The 12,124-nt window shown below is 42.1% G+C and overlaps 2 long non-coding RNA genes across 2 annotated transcripts in view; one reads left to right on the top strand and one right to left on the bottom strand.

The window, feature by feature from the left end:
• The window catches only part of LOC310706075, a 524,112-nt gene that overhangs the window by 124,474 nt on the left and 387,514 nt on the right, over positions 1 to 12,124 (bottom strand). The window lies entirely within an intron of this gene.
• The window catches only part of LOC310706080, a 216,255-nt gene that overhangs the window by 16,506 nt on the left and 187,625 nt on the right, over positions 1 to 12,124 (top strand). Inside the window, exon 4 of the long non-coding RNA XR_014525648.1 lies at positions 375 to 969. This is a non-coding gene — a long non-coding RNA (uncharacterized lncRNA). The remainder of the gene's footprint in view (positions 1 to 374; positions 970 to 12,124) is intronic.

The following is a 12,124-nucleotide window of genomic DNA, read 5'->3' as shown; positions in this document are numbered from 1 at the left end:
AGGTAACAAAAAAGAAACATTATGTGCATTTGGGGAGTCTTGCCTCACCTCAGTGCAAGAATGAAAAACAACAGCATCCCAACCACATTCACATTTTGACATTTGATAAATTGTGGGTTTGGTTTTGAAATATAAAATTGGAAGTTCTCTCTGGGTCTCAGCCAGAAGGACTGAAGGTCCCACTTGTTTTTATATGGTTCTTGGCATTGCAGAAAGCTGTGTGTACAGTAGGACACTGCAGGTGGCACGTAAAGTTAAAATGCTTTGTTTTACCCTTGACAAATAAGCAGAGATAGATTTAGGAATTCAGCCCAGACAGTAACTTCCTGCATTGGCAAGCTGAAAAACTTTTAATTGCACATGTTTTGTTGTAGAAACCAACTCGGAAAGGAAGTCCAGGCGTGTGACTCTCAACCTAAAAGGAGGGACAGAATGTATGAACTCATGTGTGAAAAAAGGAAAATGGTACTGCTGTTTGCTGAGGGGTAACCAGTAAAGCTCCTTCTGACTCCTACCCATCCTCCACTTTCTTTCTCTCTGCCTATGAATTTGTACAGGCTGGCACAAACGCATTAGTGTACTGTAAGCAGATTTCATCACCGATATTGCTATTTGTTCCTAGAAGGTTTGCCAGTTGTTTGTTTGTGTGTGTGTTTACTAAAATGGGTAATGTTGGGAGACAAAATCAACAAACAGATTGTGCTTGATAGCCCTTTCTTTAGGTTTACAGTTTTTGATGCCAGTGGTTTTTAAAGTTGATCGCTACGTGGAGAGAAGTTTAAAGTTTATACCTATACAGTGGTACCTCAGGTTACATACGCTTCAGGTTACAGACACTTCAGGTTCCAGACTCCGCTAACCCAGAAATAGTGCTTCAGCTTAAGAACTTTGCTTCAGGATGAGAACAGAAGTTGTGCTCCGGCAGCGCAGCAGCAGCAGGAGGCCCCATTAGCTAAAGTGGTGCTTCAGGTTAAGAACAGTTTCAGGTTAAGAACAGACCTCCAAAACGAATTAAGTACTTAACCCGAGGTACCACTGTACCTGCTGGAGGAACCATGCATGCTGCAGAAGATGGTTCAACATCTTTTAAGGTACACATTCAGTTCAAATTAATGCTACTGACCTAGTCTATTGCTTCACTCCTGCCCCCACCATTAACTGTGTTCACACCCAACATTAACTGAGTCCACACCCTAAAAAGAATTCCACACACCGTGGTGGCTGCAAATGGTCAGGGGAAGATAGGGGGCTGGGATGCTTGGGGGACATGTTTTCTTCACAGTCCTATGTGAATTGACTTGATCTGCAGGTCTTGGACTAGTGCAATTGGATCAGAATTCAATTAACCATTGGATTTTCCACTTCTCTGAATTTTGTGGACACAGAATGAATTACAATTGGCATTTGGGAATAAAACCTATTTAGAAATACAGACATTGGGTTGTATGCAGCTAAACCATTGTGTGTGTGGCATGGCTTCCATGAATGCAACAGAACATCCTGCTTCCCACCCCCAAATCTGCTTTGGAAGTTGCCGCAGAGCAGATTTGGATGGTGCACAGTGAAGTGGAGGGAGGCGAAGCTCTGTTGAAGTAGAAACAAGGAAGGAAGGGATTTAGGAATATGTGTGAAACTAAGAGAGACCAGAAAGAGAATGTGATCTCCATCGTGAACTTGGGAGTGGGCTTTGGGAAATCTAAACCCTTTAAGAAACACAATTTTGAAACCACACAATTCAGTGGAAGCGTCTGCCAGATGGCAACTTAAATATCAAACACAATACCCTTTCCTTGACTATTGCTTTCTGGTGCCCCAACTTTAAAATGGAGGAGCCAGGGTCTGAGCAGCTGAAAATTCACAAATAGTAGAAATCCTAAGGTCTGCAAAGGATATTGACTGTGGATACGTTATCAGATCAGATATTCCCGCCCCCCACCCTATTACCATCTTTTCCATTGTGCTGAGTTATTCTAAAAGTAAAGGAGAACTGTATGAGGAAAGATACATTCTGGAATGAGAAAATGTTAGAAATCAGCTGGGTGCAAAAAAAAGTGCATTTCCCCATTAAATTGTATTTTGTTACAAAATGATGTTGGAACTAGGTTATTTCATACTACTTAAACGTTACCAAAAAAGAGAGAAAATGCATTGCCCAAAAATAGGAGACTGATTTGCATAAAAGATGTTTAGTGCATGTGTATAGATACAAAATTCAGAGGGAAACGGTTGTATTCAAACAGAAACACAACACATTTCAACATAACAGGGAAGACTGTGACCTGTGACCAGGTGTGCTATGTCTTCAAATATTGTCCATCAGAAATCCATCCACTGTGCACCTCATATATATTTACCCTCCCTCAATGCCTGAAACATTTTTATTCATCTCCTGTGACTATTTCTCCCTGTCTCCTTTCACACCTAACTTCTAACCCTTTGGCCTGTGTGAATTATACACATTTCAAGGCTAAGGCCTGGTCTGCCAGAATGTCCATGTCTCTCTTGTCTCCTCCTTCACCAAGTTATTTTCTGTTCCTCACAGACCCACATTCTCTTGTGCGGCAGCCAAGTCTCTCTGCCTGTCACTCTCTCTCATGGAATATTCCATTCCACCTTACCCAGAGAGCCCTTACCCTAGAGAGCCAGTGTGGTGTAGTGGTTAAGAGTGGTAGATTCGTAATCTGGGGAACCGGGTTTGTGTCTCCGCTCCTCCACATGCAGCTGCTGGGTGACCTTGGGCTAGTCACACTTCTTTGAAGTCTCTCAGCCCCACTCACCTCACAGAGTGTTTGTTGTGGGGGAGGAAGGGAAAGGAGAATGTTAGCTGCTTTGAGACTCCTTCAGGTAGTGATAAAGCGGGATATCAAATCCAAACTCTTCTTACCCGACTGAATTCAACTTTCACAACAGCATCATACTGAACATCTGCAAAGGATGCTGTTATGAACTCCCAATGATTATCATTGGCCACAAAAATGGCTTTGAAATGAAAACTAGAAGCACGTTACACAACTCATGAGTAATGGCACCTGCTAGATGTTCTCCTTTACCTAACAAAACAAACTATTTCCCCAAGGAACACAGCTCAAACGGAGAATCTTTCCCCTAAAACCACCCCAGCAAAGTTTACGGAAGGAGAATGCACACCATCTGTCAGCTTCCGAAATAATTCAAAAATGTCAAAAAAAAAATTGCTCCAAATTCTGTTGAAGCCATCTTCAAATGCTCATCTTCTACACTGCCAAGTTTCAAGTCAGTCAGCTGAACGAAATGTCAAGAGAAGAACCTGCTATGCTCCAATTTCTTGCTATAACAGTGGAATGCCAGCTATGGCTCTATAATTCCCATGGCCTTCAGCAAGTTTTCCTTTAGCAAATTGTCATCTCCACAGTCCTTTCGGGGACCCAGTTGCTTTCATATGTGGACACTGCCTTAATCTGAGGTGGGTGCTTTCTTCTTTTCATCTCTTCAGTATTGGTCAGTGGGGCAGCGCTGGTCAGGTGAGACGCAAGGAGATTAGCATGGTAGCTTTTCCTCCCAGTGTTTTTTCCTCTTTGTGTTTTCAGTTTCCTCTTCCACACAACAAAGGCTACGTCCACAAATACATGGCAATACAGGTAGTCCATAGAATAGCAAGCAGCCTTCCTTCAGTATTAGTAGCATAATTAGTTGGGGATTGTTTGCTCATTCTGGATGTACTTTTCAGAGCACAACAGCTTTCCAGCCATTAAGAGGAAGGAAAAGGTACTTGTACTTTGATTTGCCCTCATAAAATGTAAAATCTGCCTGCCTTAGATTCAATTTCAATTACATAAAATCTCAGCCCAAATTAGAAGATGGTAATGAGAGGTGGAAAGTGGTTTGTTTGTATCATAAACCAACTGCCTGGGTTTTTAAAAAAGAAAGAGGGTAAGCTGTTAAAAGGAAGGATTATATTTCTGGAAATTGGTTTTGTGTTATGTGTTTCGTCTGCTTTAGCTTCCGCCTACAAAACACCCCCCCCATGATACATTGTATTTAACATTGAAATAACAGTGTCTCTGTCATGTATATCACAGGAAGCCATGTTATTCTGCGTGCAGAAGCAGATTCCTTACTACTTCCAAACACCTGAGAAACAACAGAGAGCAGTGGTTCAAGTGCCAGGCTGGGACCAGAGACACTGGCTGCCCCCACAATATACATTTGAAGCACTTCCAAGGCATGCCCTCCAAAACAACCCCATGAACTGTAGTTTGTTATGGGTACTGGGAATTATAGCTCTGTAAGATTTATTGTGAGGATAAGATGACCTGGAAGGGCGGCAGGGGGTGGGGAGCTATGTGCGTGACTTCAGCTCCTTGGAAGACAGCTAAAAATGTAATAAATGAGGTGGAAACTTGATATATCCCTATTTAATGTATGTGTATAGTATCCACATTATATATGTGATGTTAGAAGAAGGTCTGGGTGTCCTGTATCCAAACCAGGGTTGGGAAACCTTTGGCCCACCAGATGTGGCCCCATAAAATGTTATGACATGACTTCTTGACTAATATTTAGTACCTTCCTGATTGGGACCAAGGGGATCTCCCTTGTGCTCGCTATCAGCTTATTATTTACTATGGGATGGAGCACATTTTTCATTATAAGTATATACTATCATTATGGTATGTTCAAATATCACACATTCATCAACTTTCTTGCCGTGTCAACAAAGCATGGTTTGTCTGCTCTGAAATACGGCAGTGGCAGAAACCTCCGCTGCAGGAATAATTACATCATTGCACAACATCCGCAACTTATTTCCACTGTTTAAGCTCCCACATGTTGTTCTGATTTCCACTCTTCAGAAGGTATTTGTTCTTTTCATTGCTCCATGCCGTAAGTGGATGAGGTTCAGCTGGTTCGTTGATGTTATATAATATGGAATTCTCATATTAAGACTTCTAAAATCATATGGGAATATTTTGCACCATGTCTTCGTCGTGATGCAGCATTACCAGGTATCATACAAAATGACTTAACAAGATATTAAATTACTGCTTCCCTTATGTCATTCTCGAAAGCCCTTATTTTTCACTTTTCCCCTCTCTTTTTTTTGCATTGCACTATATTTATGAAGTGTGTAAATGTAATCAAGAAAAAAACAACAACTGCGAGAGCTGTTTGTTTTGGGCCTGACCTTTATTTAGCTATATTTAAATCAACATATTTACCTCAAGGCTTTTGGAAACCAACTCTGCATTAACTGACATTTTACAATAAGGATAAGAATAGACTTAATAAAGCCACATAAATCTGAATCTGTAAATCAGGGCATGTTGAAGCAAATAAGGTAAAGCTTGCAGAACTTTAACCTCAAGCTAGTTGCTATTCTTAAACTTGGCCGAGATCCGAGAATAAGTTAATGCTGTGTTCAAAAGCACTTGAACCAGCAGCAAGTTGGGGACACAGAGGGAGGTTCTACCCAGAGTAGACCCATTGAAATGAAGGGACCTAACTATGTTATATCTGTTAACTTCAGTGGGTTTATTCTCAGTATGAGTAACATTGGGTACAAACCAGAATCTTGCCTTTTGCTCCCTCTCACGACCTTCTGCCATGGATGCGTTAGTTGACAATTCTGCCAACTCCATGATTCTCACTACAACCATGATCATCTCTGGTGGAGCTCTAGCTGCTGGATGGGGGCCTTTTTATGCAACTGTGCCTGTGCCTATGACACCTGTTTGTGTACACAGTGTCTCCTAGCACAGGAGTGGGCAAGCTGGCCTGTACAGAGTCAGGTCAGTATTGTCCCAGTATTGGTCCATCGAGCACAGTATTGTCAAAACTGCCTGGGAAGTGGCAGTGATGGAGTTGTTGCCAGCGGGGATGATGAAGTGTTTGAGTTTTGGCTTCCATGTTGTGTGGAGGGTCATGTAGAGGGGACCTTCACTGTCATTACAAGTTCCTTGGCTCCTTCCATGTGCAGGCAGGTGAGCGCTGCTCCAACACAGTCCTTGATGGATGTGTACAACAGGTGGGGCTTCAAGGGATGCTAGTGGAGGTATCTGCCATTTTTCCTCCATTTGTATCTTTCCCCTTTCCAGGCTGAGCACACATTAGATATGGTGGCTGTTCCACCAGCAAATCAACATTGAATCCCTTCTCATTCTTGGTGTAATATGAGTACAGATTAGTGGTGTACATTTAACGCTTGAGACATATTGGGAGGAATTGAAGACAGTGCTGTATTAAATCCTGTGGAGGCCCCTGGGCAGTCAAACTTGGCAGGGAGGCCCTCACAAATTATCTCCTAATACGTTTTTGATTTGACCAACCAACAATTTTAAGAAACCAATTTTATTACAAGAAACAAACAGTATTTATTTCATTGTCATAGCCCCCTAAAAGGCGTGTGGCCCATAGGCCAATGCCTACGCTGCCTATTCGGTAATCTGGATTTGATTGAAGAAGCATTTCAACTTGCCAGCTGGAATGCTCTACCCAAGGCCATCTTTAGCATATGTGCTGCCGGGGTACAAAGATCCGCCCAGCACCCCCAAATTTAGTTTAGCCCCCAAATTAACTTCTGTTATGCTTATGTCAGACACCACACTTTTTTAACGATTTCTCTAAACGAAATTGAATTGTAAGTGATGAAATTGTAACGCAATTTGCAATGTTTCACTCGTGGTCAGTGGCAGCTTTGACACGACTGATGTCATCTGTGGCTTGCATGCAGCTGGCAGGCAGGCGGCGCAAGATCAGTCGTGTCAAAGGTGCAGCTGACCCCGCTGCCACATAGCAGCTCAATACAATACGTAACATAATATTTTGTAAGAGTTAATTTTGCGTGCAAGGCGCCGTTGAGAATGACAAGCGCTGTCGTTGACTCCTCTGACTAGCTCCGCCATTATGAACGACAAGCGCCATCGCTGGCACGGCATGTCTTTGGTAAAGTTGAAAGTCCTTTAGTGAAACAGTAGGTATACATCTCGGTAATACCCGTATTTTGTTTTTCTAGCTTGATCAGAATTATTTGTTATTTCATAACAGGTAGATAGTTAAGAGCTTATGTGGCTTCAGTGGCGGGTACCTGGTGCCCCCCAGAATTCTGCGCCTGGGTGCCCCACACCCCTTGCACCCCTGGGTAAAGATAACCCTGGCTCTACCCTCTCCTCTCACTGTTCATTGTTTTGGGGTGTCCCCTGATCCCCAAGCCATTTTGGGGGAGTATGGGAATTGTGGGGATGAAGCTTCATAGTGCTAGTGGAAGTCTTTGTGTTGACTTCCATTCCTGGGACTCTTTTGTTGAATCCAGCCCTTTGTCTTTCAACAAAACTGCAACGAAGAAACAATGCATTTTAAAGATATTTCTGACACTTTTCTTACTCAAGGTAATTCATTGAAAAGTTTCTTTTGTGAAATTCTGTACACACTTTCTCCCAGGTCAGCGTGTACAAGATTGCAGCTTCAGTCTTCTCGTTCGTGCTATTCTAAATAATGGAAATGTATAAAAGACATCATTTTACAAAGGTGTGGGAAAATATAGGATTGGATTTTGCCCTTTAGATGATAAATGATCCAAGATATAGGATCAGATTTTGCCCTTTAAATGATAAAAAGTTATGCATGTTTGCTCAGTGCTAAAGGCAGTGGGACTTGTACTATTCTGCTCTCCATCACAACCACAAAGTTTCATGGGACTTTAAGCTGACTTGAATATTTCAACTTTTTCAAAGTAATTTTCATTGAACTTTTTTTTGGGGGGGGGGGCATAAAACCAGAGATGCTTTATAAGAAGAGAGGAAGAAGAGTTTGGATTTGATATCCCACTTTATCACTCCCCTAAGGAGTCTCAAAGCGGCTAACAATCTCCTTTCCCTTCCTCCCCCACAACAAACACTCTGTGAGGTGAGTGGGGCTGAGAGACTTCAAAGAAGTGTGACTGGCCCAAGGTCACTCAGCAGCTGCATGTGGAGAAGCGGAGACGCGAACCCAGTTCCCCAGATTATGAGACTACTGCTCCTAACCACTACACCACACTGGCTTTCCTAGCCCTAATATTCAAAACTATCGTTCCGAGTTTTTCTCTATCCAACATGTCATCTTAATGGTGCATAGCTCCATGGTGCCCTCCCTCTTCTTCAACCTTTTGTTGTGCTGTTGGCAACATATGAGCACAATTGTTTTGTGATCTAAATATAATGTGCACTTGAATGCACAGCCATGCTGCTTTGGAAAATATATATGCAGTCTCTAAAATTAATAAATCTGCTGAATTATTTATGTGGACGGAACATGCCAAATATTCAATAGCAATCATGGAACTAGACTGAATGGGTGTTTCAGTTTAATTACTGCTGTTTTTGAGGATCCACATTTCCGAAGTCGAATATTTTGTGTGTTTCAAGGCACGCACACGGACACACACACAGAGAGAGTTAATGAAGTGATAACATTTTAGTGAGAATAGATAATGAATTTTTAGGACAGGAATACACCAGGCCATCATTTTTTAAAAAGGAAATTACAATACATAATGTACTTGAAGCATCACTTCACTCACTGTGGTAGGAAGAAATATGAAGATTATTGAATAGTCTGTTACCATATTGGGACAGAATGAGATATTGCAAATTGTCTGTTGCTTCCTTCCTCCTAAACTTTGGCTGGTTGCCCAGCTGCAACCTTATCTGGACGGGGGTGGATTAGCTTTGGTTGGGCATATTCTGGGCACTTCCACGCTAGACTACTGCAATGTATTGTATGTGGAGATGCCTTTGAAGACAGCTCGGAAACCACAGTAAGTGTAAAATGCGGCAGCTTGAGAATTAACTGGAAGAAGAAGGCAAGAAAATTTAACATTGGTACTAGCCTGACTGAACCAATTCCAGGTCTTATTCAAAGGACTTGGGACCCCAGCACCTAAAGAACCACCTTTCCCCATATGAACCTGTCTGGATTCTGAGATTATAATCTGAGATCCTTCTCTGTGTGTCACCTCCAAGGAAGTTCTGGGATTGGCAGAAAGGGAATCTTTTCTGTAGCATCTCCCTGTCTATGGAATTCTCTCCCTAGGAAGGCCTGCCAACCTCCATCCCGGTGCCAGGGAATTCTCCCCTAAGCAGCACCAATGAATGGATATTTTTATTCTGATTATGTATTTTAATACTTTAAAAATATATATATTTTCTAGTGTATCGTCTCTGCTATAACAACTGCCCCTACGCTACTGGGCTAGGTTCAAGGCTATTGTGTTGATAAACAAAGCACTGAATAACTAGGAGCCAGGATACCTTAAGGACCACCTGAGGCCTTATGTCCTAGCTTGATCACAGAGATCATCCAGAGGAGAGCTGTTAGCTTCCATCTGTGTTACAAAGGCCCAACTACTCTCATCTAGAAGACAGGCATTTAGTGTTTCCAGTCCCATGCTGTGGAACACTTGTCTAGCAAGTATTCATCAGGCATCCTTCACTTTTCAGTATGGTGAGAGCCAGTGTGGTATAGTGGTTAAGAGCGGTAGACTCATAATCTGGTGAACCGGATTCGCTTCCCCGCTCCTCCACATGCAGCTGCTGGGTGACCTTGGGCTAGTCACACTTCTTTGAAGTCTCTCAGCCCCACTCACCTCACAGAGTGTTTGTTGTGGGGGAGGAAGGGAAAGGAGATTGTTAGCCGCTTTGAGACTCCTTCGGGTAGTGATAAAGCGGGATATCAAATCAAAAGTCTTCTCTTCTTCTTCTTCTTCTTCACTTCCAGGAATCCCTTGAAGACCTTTTATTTGTGCTGATGGTCCTTCGCAGTTGCTTAATTTTGATTAGCCATTCACCTTGACGATTATCTGTTTTCTTAAAAATAAATAAATTATATTTTATGTTTTAGCAGTGATATAGAAACACTTCTGTAAATTAACAAATAAATTAATGTATTTTATTCTTGCAAATTGCTTTGGGGCTGTGTGCTGTGGAAAGCCATTTAGAAATTCAATCAGCTACCTCGCTAAACTCCTCCCGTCCCCATATTAGTGCTCCATTCCAACTAGGAGATTAAGGAACAACAGCCCTCCCATTGTCTAATCATATTGTGTAAGCCTGCAGGCATGACTGCTTTAAATGTAATTTTTGTATATGACCTGTTTTTTAAAGAGTTGCTCCTGCTGCTGCTATTTAATTAATTTTTATTATCTGTCATTTTCCTGATATTAAATGAATTGTAAGCTAAGTGATTACTTTTTTTTTGGCTCCTAGACTACAGTTTTAAGAAAGGAAAGGAAGATCGGGTGCCTTAAATCAAAAGGAGCATCATTGAATTAAGATGCATGGGACATGTAAGGCTGCACGAGTGAGGCAGTTGCTGTGTAATTAGCTTCTCAGGACAGGATAACAAAGCAGGTTTTGATTACCTAGTTGAACAGAAGAACACCTATTCCCACAGTTGGAAAACCTTCCCGTGTCACTGCAAGGAACCGGTTTAACTCATTTACTTGCTGTAAACATCCAGAAGATGTAGCTTGTCTTCAGAACTCCAGCTGGCTTCACTTGTGGTTAGTCAGAATCCAGTGACGTAGTGTGGGTTGCCAGGGCCCAGGGCACCGTGGAACATTAGCATGGGTACCAAGAGAAAGTTTTACAAGGCAAAGCTTGGCGATCCCACATGCGGCTGAAATGGAAGTTTGGAAGCTGTAAATAACCCTAAAATCGGAGGTGGACTGAAAAGGAAATACAACTTTCCGTTTGTTTGAAAATGTGTTTGTTTGGGGCGAGTCCCTGCAATGGGTCATTTCTTTTAAAAGAGGCCCTTTCTGAATCCGAGGAGGTGGGAATCACAGCAAGAGAGGGCAGCAGCAAGCTGGTAAGGGCCAAGATTTTTTCTTTGGAAATGAGTGCTAACCTTCTGCTAGGTTCCACTAGTTTTCTAGAAATGGCTCTTACGTTGTGTGAAATATCACATCAAATGTGGGAATTACCAGGTAAGAAAGTTACTGGGTTACTGTAAGCTGTCAGGGTGAGAGACCAGGTGGGAAAAGGAACACAGGAACTGGCATTATACCAGGTCAGAGTATTTGCATCAACTACTACTTAGTGCTTAAAAATTCTTTATGCCATGGATTGAACCCAGGACCTTGTGCATACCAATAAATAAATAAATAAATAAACAATAATAGTTTGAACCTGAATTAATTTTTTTTTCTCTCTCTCTCAAACCCAGGAAGAGATTTTTCTCCAGGATGGCTGCAGTTATCCTGGGAAATAAACTCCTCCTAGCCAAAAGGAATGTCCTCCCCAAGAATGATTTTCTAAAGCAATCCACCCTACAAGGGGCCAAAGATCATGTCACCCAACTGTTGCAGGGTGTACTGTTCCAGCATATTTGCTGCAGTTGTAGACACTGAACCCTAGAGGAAAGCCATAGGAGTTCAAATGTTTTGTCACGCATGTCAGAGAAATGAAAAGCCTCGCTGAGCATCTGCTTTCTTCTGTATCCTGGATGCCTATATAGGTGCATTATTCATCGGATCTGTGTCTATGAAGAATGCTGGATTGACAGCCACCGGGACAAAAGGTCTGTGCTTCATGAAAACAGGTAGCACAAATATCTGCATTTCAAGTATTTCTGCTATTCCCATAGAAAACAATTGGTTCACCATATTAAAGTTTAATAGCCATCTCGGCAAAACAAACCACCACTAGGCTGCTGCAGTAGTAGTTTTGATCTAATTAGCTGACAGGAGTGTTTGTTGCCAAAGTTCCTAATTACCTGGTTCAGAATATGAATTTGCTCAGCTTCTAATGTTTGATTCCTGATTGACTGGCATTTCCTCCAGAGGTTCTAGCTCCAAAATGAGATTCTGCGCATGTGTAGTAGTTAGAGTTCAGCAGACCACAGGCACCCAAAGCCAATTTATTGGAAGCTACTTGGGCAGAAGTTCTTAAATATTAAGCCTACTTTTACTGTAATGTTGATTGCTGTGGATTACGTGATGAGTCGGACAAGCAGTTTTCTGCTTTTGTTGGTATGTTCCTTCCAGTTCTCTCAGCTGTTTTATGGGGTGGGGGGTGGGGTGGACTTTTCTCTCTCCCATATTCTCTCCCAACATTGTGGTTGTTTTGGTAGTGGCTGACTTTTAAATAACCCTGTCTCATGAGTGGTA

Source organism: Podarcis liolepis (assembly GCF_965112155.1).
Source record: "Podarcis liolepis genome assembly, chromosome: 4".
NCBI lineage: Eukaryota > Metazoa > Chordata > Lepidosauria > Squamata > Lacertidae > Podarcis > Podarcis liolepis.
This window is presented reverse-complemented; position numbering and strand designations above follow the sequence as displayed.